This window comes from Ictidomys tridecemlineatus, chromosome 11 (genome assembly GCF_052094955.1).
Source record: "Ictidomys tridecemlineatus isolate mIctTri1 chromosome 11, mIctTri1.hap1, whole genome shotgun sequence".
Classification (NCBI taxonomy): domain Eukaryota; kingdom Metazoa; phylum Chordata; class Mammalia; order Rodentia; family Sciuridae; genus Ictidomys; species Ictidomys tridecemlineatus.
The window spans coordinates 84,785,332-84,800,422 of record NC_135487.1 but is presented as its reverse complement, the minus strand read 5'-3'; the positions used below and the strand labels follow the sequence as shown (position 1 = coordinate 84,800,422).

General features: G+C 38.6%; 1 pseudogene; it reads right to left on the bottom strand.

Moving 5' to 3' along the window:
* Positions 1–3,319: 3,319 nt before the first annotated feature.
* Positions 3,320–8,992, bottom strand: LOC101972263 (WW domain-binding protein 2 pseudogene; annotated as a pseudogene).
* Positions 8,993–15,091: the final 6,099 nt, after the last annotated feature.

The following is a 15,091-nucleotide window of genomic DNA, read 5'->3' as shown; positions in this document are numbered from 1 at the left end:
TCTGATGGCACCATCCAGGTACAAATGACCAGGGCTCACTTAGTCTAAGGCACTGAGGAATGGAGAAGTTAATTATTTGATTATATCTGGAATTTAAGGATACTTTCTGTTCCTATAGCATAATTATGGTTTAGTGCATTTACTTACAATGTGCCCCCTGAGCCACCCTCACAGCCCCACCAACTATGCTGTATCCTCCAGGTCCAGAGAGGCTTAGCCCTTGTCTGGTATCTAGCATCTTGCCACATATTGGGTTCTCCATCCATGCTTTTTAAGTGAAAGACAAAAAACATAAAACAAACCCCCCAAACCCCCAGGAAGTTGAATTAGAAATGGGTGGGGAAGTTAGGGCAATGGTTTAATTTTAAGTCAAATTGAATTTGAGGCAAAATAGTAAGATAAAAATGGACAGAAATTACAGGAAAATACTGGGCTGTTTCCTTTTTAAAAGAAGGTAGGTTTGAATATGGGAAGTTCTCTCTCAATGACTTTATGACTTCTCTGTTGACATAAAGTAATGGCGGCTTTTCCTATTCATGCTTTTATGGCAGATTCCCTAAGACAAAACTATCCGAAACCAGACTCCCAACTGGGTGTACTCAAGATTCTCACACCAGTTGCTTCTTTTACAACAAACAAAGAAGCAAATAAACAAAAATTATACAGAGCAAACTTCACTGGCTCCCCTGGGTTTGTTCTTTCTTTACTCCTCTTTCACCTCAACTTCTTACTCCTTTCTTTTATTATATTTCCTGTTTCCTCTTTCCTTACTTAAAGAGGGGTGTCTTTGCCCCAGGCCTGGGACTTTAAAAAAATGAAAGCCCAGAGCACAAAGAGGGGCACAAAGTATCCTTTCAAGGAAACTCTTGGCTTCATCGGGTGTAGTAAGGGAAGCTCTCCACTGAAGAAAAACATAGCCTTCCTATGCTCCTCTGATATCCTTTCTAGGGATGCTTATCCAGAGAGTTTTATTATTATTATTAGGTACTGAGGATTGAACTCCGGGGCACTCAATCACTGAGCCACATCCCCAGCCTTTTTTTATATTTTATTTATAGACAGGGTCTCACTGAGTTGCTTAGGGCCTTGCTAAATTGCTCAAGCCAGCTTTGAACTCTCCATCCTCCTGCCTCAGCCTCCTGAGCCGCTGGGATTATAGGCGTGCGTCACTGTGCTCAGCCTCCAGAGAGATTTAGATTTCTCTGTAGCCTAGAAGTCACACTGGTCTTGCTCAGTGAACACTCTTGTCCTGGAAAATAAGGTTTACAAACAACCTGTTTGAAGAATTTATACTTAAAGAAACGTTCATGAACTATAAAGGGAGTGGGGGGAAATCCTAGACACAACTATATTGACTATAAGCACAAATTTATTTTTTAAATTATTTTCTTATCCATCTATCCATCTGTTCTTTTATATTATATAAAAATGTGAGTCCCAAATGGTAGTTGAACCAAGGATGACTTTTTGTATTTTCTTTGTATGCTGATCCTTTCCCCAAAGTTGATATTTTATAAAAAGTTACCATCTGTTTTAGTCAGCTTTTTTGTTGCTGTGACTAAAGGATCTGACCAGAACAATTTAAGAGGAAGAAAAGTTTATTAGAGAGCTCACAGTTTCAGAGATCTTAGTCCAAAGATGGACAGCTCCATTCTTTAAGGGTCAAGGTGAGGCTGAACATCAGGGCAGGAGAGTATGACAGAGGAAAGCAGCTCGCATCATGATCAGAAAGCAGAGAGAGACTCCACTGGCCAGATACAAATATATACCCCAAAGCCATGCTTCCAATTCCCGCCTCCTCCAGCCACACCCTACCACTTCAGTTACCACTCAGTTAATCCCTATCAGGAGATTAATTCACTGATTGGGTTAAGTCTCTCACAACCCAATCATTTCTTCTCTGAACTTTCTTGCAATCTTGCATTGTCTCACAGGTGAGCTTTTGGGACACCTCATATCTAAACCATAACACCATCCTTGTTTTTTTTGTTTGTTTGTTTGTTTGTTTTTTTCCTTCCCTTAGTCTTTGCCACACCACAAAGCCCACACCTGCAACATGTGTTGCACAAGCCTGCTACCCCTATTCTCCAACCCCCATCTTATCCTGGCTGACGCAGACCATCCCTCATACCACTACAGTTCTTCTTGATGGGGGAGATAGTACATTATAGTACGCTAAATCCATCAAAGTGTCCATTTAACCTAGATAAAGCTAGAGGCTCAGCCCTCTTCAGCACCAGCACTTAAAAGTAAATGAAGTGTAGGTAAACCATATCACCAAGATGTCTGCCCCTAGTGAGGAAGGCTCTTCTCTCTATCTCTTTCTCTCTCCCCACCCATGCTTTCTCTTTCCCTCCTCCTCTTTCTCTTTCTTCTCTTCTAAGAGAAGAGTTTCTTATTGCAGTTCTGGGGAATATAACCCAGAGCCTCTGCATGCTGGTAAATGGCCACCACCAAGATCCATACACCCTCAACCCCTCTTGCTTCTCTTTATGGGAAATTTTTGTTGTTGTTATCCTGTTGTTGTAATCCTTAAGATTTGTCTTAACATCAAAGATAGTTTAGAAAATCTGAACCTGAACCAGTAGGCTTTGAGAATCTTAGAGTAATTATTTTGTGCTAGGGACTGAACCCAAGGCCACCAACATGTGCAATATCATTGATCTCAACTCTCCACTCCTTAGAGTAATTGTTAATGAACCTCTCTTGAGCTACAAACTGGCCATTCATGACCTCTGTCTTTGTAAGTATGAGCAATAAAGATGGTTGTCTACATTTATGGAGCCTCATACTAGAAGTCTCAACTTTTATAATGTTAATATTATAACTATATTCCTTCATCCTATGTCTGAAAAACCTTTTCAACAGGGAATTGCTTAAAATATATGGAACAAGAATTAGGAACAAAACTGCCACAACTCACAAGGGATAATTGTCTAAATAGAAGATACAGAAGAATTTACAAAGAAATTATTAGAATTAATAAGAATATAATAATACCAATATAAAAGAGTGCTAGGAGTTAGAAAGTTGAAATTAAAAACAAACAAACACATATTCAGCCTCTACATACCATTTATAATGGCTAAAACCCAAGTAATCACAACACCAAATTCTGACAAGGATGTGAGGAGGTGGCCAGAGAGTCCCTCTGTGGAAAGAAACTACTAGAGTGAAACAGGAACAAGGGGAACACCCTGTGCTCCCAGGACAGTGCCAGAAATGGTAAGAGGGGTGCTGTGGGCTGAGCTAGTGTGGGAAACTGGGGGGACACCTCTCCAGAGGCTAGAGCCCTGCCTTCCTGCAACACTAGTTCCTGGTAACTTTTATAATCAGACCAGGGGAAGAATAAGGTCCTCCCTGGCCTCCCCCAGTCAGATGCAGTCCCACAAGGAGGGGTACGGAAGGCCCATGAGGTGGGGACAGGGAAGTAGGCAGGGTCTACTGGGTCTTCTTATCTTCTGGAGGGTAGTAGGGAGGTGGTGGAGGCTGGCTCGTGGGCATGTAGACGTTGTGTGGGTTGCCTGGGTTGTAATAGGCACTGGCAACTGCTTCTGAGGCCTTGGCCTCAGCTGCAGGAGTGGAGGGGACATTAGGGCCACTGACTGGAGGCTTCATGGGTCCAGGACAGGGTGGTGGTGGGGGCTGCACATATCCCATGGCCCCATCCATTACAGTAGCTCCTGGATAGAACTCAGGTGCGGCAGTGGATAGGGGTATCCAGGAGGGCAGGGATACATTCCATTGGCGACTGGCAGGGGAAAGAAATAGGCCCCGCTGGGCATGGAAGGGTATCCATAGGCTCCATTGGGGGCTTCACCTCTGGAAGCTTGAGATGCCACCTGTAGCATGCGCTGACCAAGCTCGATGGCGCCCCCTGCTGTGAAGGTCAACTTGTATGAAGCAGAGCCTTCCCAGCCACCTCCTGCTTCAGCCTTTACCATCCCCTTGATGTAGTTTGCACCAAACACAGGCTGTTTGATCTTATAGTTCTTCATGAGATAAAATGGCATCATGAAGGACTGCATGGCATCCTTCCCCTTGGACAGAGAGATGACCCAGTAAGGGGTAAGGTAGACAGTGCCCTTCTTTGTCCCTTTGAAGGCCTCTGGAACATTCTTCATGTCATTAAATGTAAGTTCCACATGATCATAGGATATTAGAACACGCTCAGTGTTGTTGACGATCACTCTGCCACCCTCCGAGTGGTTCTTGTTGAGCGCCAGAGTCTCTCCGAGAGGGGTCCCAAGACTCGAAACCACAATTACATTCCTTAGTATCTACCAAAACAACTTCTATCACAGGAGGATATGTGTTCATATGTGTTCAGGTAAGTGGCATACAGGAAATCCCTCACCTTCCAATCAATTTTGTTATGGACCTAAAACTGCTCTGTAAAGTCAAGTCTGTATTCTTTTTTAAAGAAGGACATTTCATGTAGTAACTAGAAATAGAAAAAGAAGTATAAGTCCTTTCTGAAAAAAATGATAATGCCTTATTGAAACACTAAAGCAAACATAAGTAAATGAAGAGACATACCACGTTCATTAATAAAAAACTTACAAATAGCTCGGCATGGTGGTGCATGCCTGCTACCCCAGCAGCTCAGGAGTCTGAGGCAGGAGAATTGTGAGTTCAAAGCCAGCCTTGGCAATTTAGTGAGGCCCTAAGCAACTCCGTGAGACCCTGTCTCTAACTAAAATACAAAAGAGGTCTGGGGATATGACTCAGTGATTATATAACCCTGAATTCAATCCCTGGCACCAAAACAAAACAAAAAAGCAAAAAACCTCCAAATAAATTTGATGCGATCCCATTCAAAATTCCAACACACTTTTCATTGTCTTTATCAGTCAGGGCACAATGACAGAAGGAGAACCAATTACATTCCTTCACATATAAGAAATTTACTATATAGAATACTCTCAGTTCTCTCCTTCCAGTCTTTTTGCTATGTTGTCATGTCATATGGTTTATTTCTATAAATATTATCCATACTACATTGTTATTATTTTTGTTTCAACAGTCTATTCTCTTTTTGAAAATATTAGATATGGAAAATCACAAACCCCAAAATAGTAAGGCCTGGGAAAAGGGAGTGAGAAAGAAGGTCATACATTGAGAGCATTGATCCTTTCCTAATACATCCTTTCCTGGTGGTAAAACAAACCCTGGGGGGGAGGTGTCCATCAAACCTAGTCTCTAGGAAGAGGCCAAAGCCTAATTCTTCCCTAAACAAACCTTTCCAGATACCAACCACTGACCCCAGGCCCTCCATCTGGTCCAGTAAGATAAATCCCAGACACTGACTGCTGACCCTGGACTCCCTCCCCTTTTGCCCAGTAAAACAGACCTCAAATTCCTGAGTACACAAGCTGACACACTCATTAATTAAGTTACCTCTCAGTATAACCCATATTAGCCCAGTCCCCTCCTTTGTTCAGTGGCTCATTTTCCGCCAGGAAAGTGGGTCCACCAGCATCACCCCATTCCTGCATGAAACTTCCTTTTGGCCGAGATGATCCTGAAGTTTGTGTCTGGCCCGGTCATTTTGTGCTAACAGAAAAGCCTATATTTACCCATGCAGTTATGATTCCTAGTGTTCAGCTCTTGTGTAGTTCTAGGTTTCTTTTGTATCATTTTCCTTCCATCTGAGAAATTAATGTATTATTATTATTATTTTTGGTATATATCTATTGGTGGCTAATTCTTTCAACTTTTGTAGGTCTGAAAAGGTATTTTGCCTTCTTTTTAAAGACACTTTTGTTTACTTTCTTTTTTTTTTTAAATGTCAGTAAAGATGTTTCCTCCATTCTTCTTCCTCATTGTTTCTGAGAGAAATCTGCTGTCAATCTCTGGATGCTTTTAAGATATTTTTTCATTGGTTTGGGGTAATTTATAGCTTGATGTTTTTCCTTCCTGCTTCTTACAATTGGGGTTTGTTAAGCTTCTTAGAACTATGGGTTTATATTCTTCATCAAATTTAGAAAGATATTATCATTTCATTTCTTCAAATACTTTCCTGTCAGCTGGTTGTGGTGGCGCATGCCTGTAATCCCAGTGGCTTGGGAGGCTGAGACAGGAGAATCACGAGTTCAAAGCCAGCCTCAGCAATGACAAGGTGCTAAGCAACTCAATGAGATGCTGTCTCCAAGTAAAATACATAATAGGGCTGGGGATATGGCTCAGCAGCAGAGTGCTCCTAAATTCAATCCCTGGTATTCCTCCCAAAAAAACAAAACAAAACAAAAACCCAAAATCTTTCCTGTACCCTATCCTTCAGGGATCCCAATTAAGTATATTTAACCCATTCAAGTTGTCCCACAGCTTAATATTCTATTTATGTTTTAAAATTCATTTTTCCTCTGTATTACTCTTTGCATTGTTTCTATTGTGTCAAGTTTATTAATCTACATTTCTGCAATGTCTAATTTTGTCTAATGTGCATATTTTGCATCTCAAGTATCACAGTGTTCATCTTTAAGTTCTATATGGGTCCTTTCTCTGTCTTCCTTTCTCTAATTAACATGTTCAATCTTTCCTTTATCTTTCTGAACATATGAAATACAATTATAACAACTAATGTTGTCTTAATTATTACATTATAGTCAATTCTCAGTGAATTCCTATTGATTTATCTCTTATAATTTGGGGTCATATTTTCCTGCATATTCATCACCTAGTAGTTTTTGTTTATTTTGGTGCTAGGGATTGAAACCAGAGCCTGTGCATGCTATGTGCTCTATCACTAAGTTGCACCCTTACCCTAGTACTTTTAAGATACCAGACATTGTATTTTTTACTTTGTTGGTGGCTGGATATTTTTGTATTCTTTTTAAATATCACTAGAATTGATTCTGGGCCACATAATAGTGCTAGGAAATAGTTTGGCTCTTTTAAATCTATCTTAAGTTTCTTAGATGAGACAAGCTCAGCATGTAGTCTAGGATTAATTATTCTCATTTATGATGCATGACTTTCCTGAATACTCTACATAATTCCCCATGAATTACGAGGTTTTCTAAATTTGCCTTGGTGGTAGGTAGGGGTGGCAGTGGACAGGCACATCTTCTAGTCCTGTGTGAGCAACAATTGCTATTCCTTCTATTCCTCTTGGATGATTCTTTCACAGCCTAAGGTAATAAGGTGCTCATCAGTACTCTGAATATTTGAGGGGAACCTTTGGCAGGTCTCTGAACTTCCTTCTCTGCTGCTCTCTCTCATTTCTCCAGAATTCTTTCCTGCAAACTGTAGTCACTCAAGTTTCCACAATCATTCAGTCAATATCCTCAATCCAAGAAGTTCATCAGGTCCTACCTTGCTTTCCCCTCCCTGTACCATGGCCTGGAAACTAAACTGTATACTGGCAGTCAGCAGGGGTTATCTGTGCTTGTTTCCCATACTTCAGAGAATACTGTCTTTCATTCCCTAATATCTAACAATGACTTGAAAATTGTCACTCCATATATTTTGTTCAGTTTAAGTTGTCTCAGGCAGGAGGATGGCTCTGATCCCTGTTAGTTTAGAAGCCTGACTATTTGTTTTTATTATAATGTTATATAAATATCTGTAAATAGAACAATAGTTATAAACCCCTTATGCTTATAGCTCTTATACAACTAAAAACCATTTAAAATTCTTATAAATTAATTATAATAAAATCCAAAACAAAAATACAATTCAAACTAATTACATTTAAGGTGAATAATGATGTGACTTGGTTTAAACTAGGCATAGTACTGCTTGCTTCAGTACAGGTTTGTTTTTGTTTGGCAGGCTTTTCACTGTTTGTGCTGTGATGATTCATTTCCCCCACTAATTCTCTACATTTGAATCACTGAAAAACATTCATCTGTACAATGCAACATGATGTCATTCAGCCTCCGCTTAGCTCGAATTCATCACTTACACATTAAGTCTATTCCTGTTTTCTTTGATGCCTATGCAATTATATGTGTAACTCTGAATACTGAAAATGTGACACCTAGATGATCCTGAATATGTTTAACATTTATTTTTTTAAATAATCATAGATTAGGAAAATTTTAAAAATTCTTGTAGAAAACATGCTGTTTGATATAAACCATTCCAATACAAGGTAATAAACCTTTTCTCTAGTTGGTAGCCATGTTGAGAAGGCTGGGCAGGAGAACTGCTGAGAGAGAATATCTACTTTATCCAAAAGCACTGACAATGGGACAGAAACAGAGAATGAAGTTGTGATGAGCTGAAAACAAAAACAAAAACACCACTTGCAAGAGAAAAGGAAGGGGGCTGGAGACGTGGCTCAAGCGGTAGTGGTAGCGTGCTTGCCTGGCATGTGCGAGGCGCTGGTTCCATCCTCAGCACCACATACAAATAAAATAAAGATGTTGTGTCTGCTGAAAACTAAAAATAAATATTAAAAAATTTTTTTAAAAAAGAGAAAAGGAAGGAAAAACTCAAGAAAATAGCCAAAAGATCTGTTCACAGGAGAAAAGTGATGACAGATCAACTACAAAGGAGATAAGTAGGAAAAGAGAGAGAAGCCCAAGAGGGAGAATACAAAGAATACCGTCTGATAGAAAAATTGAAAATAAGGAGATTGATAAAAATAGATTATCTAGGATATTTGTGGATAACACAAGAGTGACAGAACAGGGTTTCTTCAGGAAGGGAAGAGAGAAGTTACAACAGCCAAATTAATAAAAAATCAGTGCAACTTTTACCAACAGCTAGAATGTAGTTCTGGATTACAAACATGTCTGTAATGGTTTAGATATGAGGTGTCCCCCCATTCTTCATGTGTAAGATAATGCAAGAAAGTTTAAATAGAAATGATTCGGTTATGAAAGCTTTACCCTAATTTAGCACATTAATTCACTAGTATATATTAATTGGGAGGTAACTGTAGGCAGGTGGGTTGTGACTACGTCCTGAGCTTCTTTCCTCTATCATACACTTTCGCCATGACGTTCTGCTCTACCTCAGGCCCAGTTATGGTGTCAGCCATCTATAGACTGAAAACTCTGCAACTGGGATCCAAAATAAAATTTTCTTTCTCTAATTGTTCTTGTTATATATTTTGGTCACAGCAATGAAAAAGCTGATTAAAACATATTCTCTGAGGGGAAGGTGTGTTTTTAGCCCTCACTGGACCAGCCTGCCTGGGAAAGTAAGTCACCTGGGGTGCTCACCCAGTAAGAATTCAGCAATATAGCAACAAGAGCACGCAAGGTGCTCCCTTTCTGGAGTGGACTGCAGCTCAGTTTCAAGGTCTCCTTGTCTGTGGTACTCTGTTGCTACTTCTGTTTTTTTTTTTTTTAATATTTATTTTTTAGAAACAAGGGGGAGAAATGAATTACAGTAAATGGGGTAGAGAGAGAAGATGGGAGTGGAGGGGAGGGGAGGGGGATAGTAGAGGATAGGAAAGGTAGCAGAACACATCAGACACTAGTATGGCAATATGTAAAACAGTGGATGTGTAACCAATGTGATTCTGCAATCTGTATACAGGGTAAAAATGGGAGTTCATAACCCACTTGAATCAAATGTATGAGATATATGTCAAGAACTATGTAATGTTTTGAACAACCAATAATAAAAATTTAAAAAAAAAACTTCAAAAAAATATATTTATTTTTTAGGTTTAGGTGGACACAATATATTTATTTTTATATTTATATAGTGCTGAGGATCAAACCCAGTGCCTCATGCATGCTAGGCAGCACTCTTAGCCACAACCCCAGCCCTACTACTGGTTTTTTGAATGCCCTCCTAATATGACCTGTAACCTTCCCATGACTCTTGACTTTCACAAACATTATCCTACTGTGTCTTGAGAGCAGCACTTCCTTTTCCTTTTGTGCTTCATTCTTGACTTTTTCATTGACTTTAAAACCGAGTTTCCTACTCTCAGTTTCCCCCTTGACTCAATGATCCTGCCTACCAGAGTGAATGAAAGAGTCTTCCAGGGAAAAGAAAATTTTTCAGAATGGAGATGGGGTGGGGGCACCACTCAGAGTAACTATAATCCCAGGGGGAGACCCTTACAGAGATCTAAGAGCTAAATGGAATGCCAAGAAGAACAACTTTTTAGTACTGTAAGCCCCTAAGCCTTTTTGGCAAGTGTGCAAAACATGGGGCTTCAGTAAAGCCAACTAAATAATATGAAGTCCGTTTGAGAAAAAAATCTCAGATGTTTGTACCTCAGAATCCACACTACGCAATAAAGGTCAGTTGTCTACATAAACCTAAACAACGTATTGGAGTGGACAAGGTGAGTGCCAGAAAAGCCAAAGAAAGTGGAGAAAGGCAGGAATCCAGGCTTCTGTGTTTTGAGAGGGAAATCTCTCCCTTTTATACTCTCATATTGATAGAGAATGGAGAAATCTGAGACACATCAGGAGTGAGATGAGATGCTATGCCCTATTTAGCTCAAAGGCTCCTCAGAAATTTAACTCACTCTTCATATACCCTACTTTGAGACCATTAACTCCAGGGTCAGTGTGTCACAACTCCAGCTTCTCATCACTGGGCACTCCTTTTTCCATGAAAAAGTCCACTGAGGATGTTCACAGGACTTGTCTGATAAAGCTGCTCTTATCAGATCCAAAGTGCATGCTTTGTTCCAGAGATCTGTAGCAGTACCAGCTAGAATCATTTTGCCTGATGCTATTACTACCTTACCTGTCATTACTCAACTTAGGAATATGATTATGAAAACATTTTCTGCCTAAAGAAGATTTTGTTTTCTGCAAGTATCTGAATGTTTTCACTTGAATTACACTAGAATAGAATCCTCAAATAATATATGAAGAAATCTGGAGCTAGAAAAGATATCAAATGTTCTAGTCTTGTTTTAAGAAAGAAATTAGGTCTAAAACAAATATTCTAATTCAAGTCATACTTCTATAACAGCTAAAAAATATTATTCCCATGAAAAATCCAAGGCTCAGTTAATTTACCTAGACAACTAAGAAGCGGGGAAGCTTGTATTCATCTATTTGTTTCTGCAGGCTTTGGAGGCAGCTGTGATATGGTCCTGGAAGAGCAATCTGATACCAGCATCCATTATGTTGTGTGGCCTTTCTCATGCAGATAGAGAGCTGTTCTGCATACCTAGGTTGGTAATGTGAGTGCAGTGACGTGCTACATTTTGAATCAATGTTAAGCAAAGGCAAAAAAGATTTTGGGTAGTCTTTCAACTTGTGTTTCTGGAATTGGATTCTATTCACAACAGAACAACAACTTGCACCTGTTTCTTCCCTAGTCTTACTTGAATTCTTCCTCAGTTTTTCCCAGCCTTCTTGGAGCCACCTGTAAATGTAGAGCAGTGTTATATGGACCACCCAAACCCAAGTTACTTGGGAGGGTCCTTTGGAAAACAGGTCCCACCCAGAATTTTCCATTCAGAATTTCCTGAGGGTAGAATGGGCTGGATTTTACCTTTTTTTTTTTTTTTGTCTTGGGTATCAAACCCAACAAGGCGTTAGGTATACTTAGGTGTACAAGACAAATGCTTTACCACCGAGTTATATCCCCAAGCTGGGATTTTACATTTCCCCAAAGATATTTGAAAATTACTGATATTATAGAGAATATCACTGGTGAGACTGCAATAATCTGTGCCTAAGTGGTTTGAAAATAACAGAACTGAAATCATGGTAAGAGCAACTTCTGAGCAATCTTAGTTAGGGAAAATTAACTTAGAAAGCGGAGGAAGGGAAAATACCTTTCCTTCAGGATTGTTTCAGCAGCTGCAGCAGACTGGCTTCTTTCAGTTCTGTCACTGACCCTGCCACACACCTTCGCTGTGCCCCTCTCAGCAGTTGAAATGTTAGCTCACTGTGCTCCTTCACCTGCTGTGCCAAGCCACTGGAATCTATGAGGTTGTACCTCCCCTTACTAGTATGTGTATTAACTACAATGCTATAAGGTCAGATCACCAGCTGAAAAGTGTCCCTTGCTGAGAAATCTGATTGTAGTCCCAAAGTGCCCCTCCTTCAAACTGCTAGGTTCTGGTAATCACACTCTTACCTTTTATTTCCCCATTCCTAGGATGTTAACCACTTCTATAACTTATTAATCTCTGGTTACCTCAGTGTCTTCTCTTTGTTCTTTATTGTTAGCTTTCCAACAACTATTAGTGAGTTTTCTGAATAAGCTCAACTTTCTTTGCAATACCAAATGTGGTTCCTATTTTTCCTGACTAAACCCTGATTTAAGAACATACATCATACTGAAATATGTTTTGGGGGACCAATATGCTTCAGGGACCACTGAAATAGCACAAACTCAAAATAAGCCGCATGAAAGATTTGGTAAGATGGATCCATTTGGGTTGGAAATAGTTGCCTCAGGGTTTCTACCCCCAAATTCCAATTCCTCTTAAACTCTTACAGGCCAGTATATGTTTTACATATATTTGGCAAACAATGGTTTCAAATAACTGCATCTTGCATGGTGGTCCAGGAGGTTCTATCTTCCCCATGACAGCCTGCATAGTGCTGTACAGTGCTTGACCTTTACAGATATTAAATGAAGGGTTACCACTTTGTTGTCCAATTATGAACATAGGAGATTTGTGCTAGGGTCAGAACAGGGAAGAAAGAGGTGATACTACAACAGAAGAAAAAATGGAGTGATTTGACAATCCTCAGTGGGTTGGACATCTGTCCTGACCTGCCCCACCCACCTGATAACATCTAAAGATCATCATTTCCCTACACTACTATTCTTTTTTATTTTTACTTTTTTGGTACTAGGGATTGAACTCAGGGACGCTTAACCACTGAGCCACATCCTTAGCCCTATTTATTTATTTTTTTATCTTACTGTTTATTTTTTGAGACAGGGGAGCAAGAAAGCTGAGACCTGAGGCTTAAGAAGAGCCACCTCCTATCCTCCCTTAAAATTAGGCTTAACAACTTCCAGGGAGGGAGAAGAAACTTCAAGACAGACACTGAGCAAACTTGCCCTGTCAGTTGCCTGAAGGATCACAGGTTTCAAAAATCCCCTCATTTAATAGCATCCTTTCACAAAGGGGCATAAGCAGGGAAAGGGAGGAACTGCTTATCCTTACCTCCTCTGCTGTAACAGCAGCAGTTGGGGTCTACCACAGAAGGCAGTCTCACCAATTAGATTAACAACTCTTCTCCCTCCTTCAGAGAACAAGAATGTGGAAAAAATACTGGAAACGTTCACTGTTTTCTCCAGGGTGACACATCTAAACTCCAAATGTTGGCTCCAAGTGATTTTCCTTAAATGTTCCTTCTTAGTACTTAATGTAAGAGAGAATATAAAATTAAAAAATAAGCCAGGTATGTGGTTCATGGCTATAATCCCAGCAACTCAGGAGGCTGAGGCAAAAGGATCATAAGTTCAAGGCCAGTCTAGGAAACTTAGTGAGAGACTGTCCCAAAATAAAAAAATAAAAATAAAAAGGGTTGGGTATATAGCTCAGTGGTAGAGTGTTCTTGGGCTCATCCCCCAGCACAAAATACATAAGTATTGTCCAAAATAGCAGCTAATAGCATATGTAACTATTTAATCAAAACCAAAATTAAACTTCCCCAATTAGACTAGACATTTTTCAAGGTTCAAAAGCTATATGGCTAGTGGGTTCCTTATTGGACAGTTAAGATATAGTAATAGTAATTTCCATCACCACAGAAAATTTATTGGATAGTTAGATGTACTATATGTAGAAAAGCTGGATATTAAATTAGTAGCTTTACTTTAAAAAAATTTAATTGAATACAGTTGACTTCAAATATTTCTGGTCATAAACCTCCTAAAATTTAAAAATACTACTATCCTTATACATTTTTAAGTTGAAATAAAAATTTTCATCTTAAGTTTCAATAGTTATAACAAAATATCTAATTTTAGTTTTATATTTCCATTTAAAAATAAAATTATTCCACCACTCTAAAAGTTATCCACAGGGTATCTAAACACCATAGCTCTTTGTATCTACTTTCTGAAACTGAAAAAATACATTCCTCTTCTCCACTATTTATTTTAATATATTTTTATGCTTAATGGTTCACTTCATCATATTTCTCTAACATAAAAATATGCATTAATTTGCATTACATTTAAAATTTTTCATTGAACACAACTCTTAAAACTTTTAGTTTCTTCTGAAGAATATATTACTAAACAACTGAGCATAAAAATTCATTTGAAATATTATACATAAAAAAGTAAAATTTTACTGGAAATATGTCATAAGAGATAGATGCTTTTTCCCCAAAATAAAATCATGTATCATGAATGATTATTGTTAATTGTTGGAATGAGATAAGGTTCATTGGAAAACAATATCAAAAAGGTTACCAAGTAAGGAAGAGTTCTTAAAAATATATATTACTGATTATAGGCATTATTTGTAGAACATTAAAAATATAGATTATAGAAACTATAACATATTTCACATGGTAGGGATGAATAGAAAGCCAAGTACTTAATTCACACTAAACAGTAAACTTTCAAAGTGAAAACAAAACAAAAAAAAAAGAAGAAAGAAAAAGAGAAATTTAAGTATTCTATGAGCCTTTTGGCAAACTTAATGAAAGTATTTCTACTCATCAGGAAAAAAGTTCTATTTAAAAATGCAATATTGATCTGTTAAAAGTAAACACTGCAGCTTTTTTCTTCCTTATTTAAAATCATACAAAATTTAAAAACAAGATGCAAGTTTGTATCTTTGAACAAGCTTTCAAAGACTAACATGTCCAATTGCTTATTTAGTGGCCTGGAGATTTTCTTAAGACTCTGTGGGAATGTAACAGAGCATAGTCAGATTGGGTAAAAAAATAAACTTTTCTTTTGTAAAGAGGAAGAATAGTTAAGAGAATAGTTAAAAAGGAGAACCTGGAAGCTCTACCTTGACTTCAGGCAACTCAAGAAGGAAATATATATTTAAGCAGAGAAACTTGAAAACCACTTCTTTAAATTAAACTCATGGTATCAGCAAACTGAAACTTGTAGAAAGGCTTTGTGAAACTCCAAGTATGAACACCCATGTTTGAAGGCCACTAGTTTAAAGAAAATTCTTAAAGACTGTCAAACATACTGTGTCATATCAACAGAACTACTCATATTT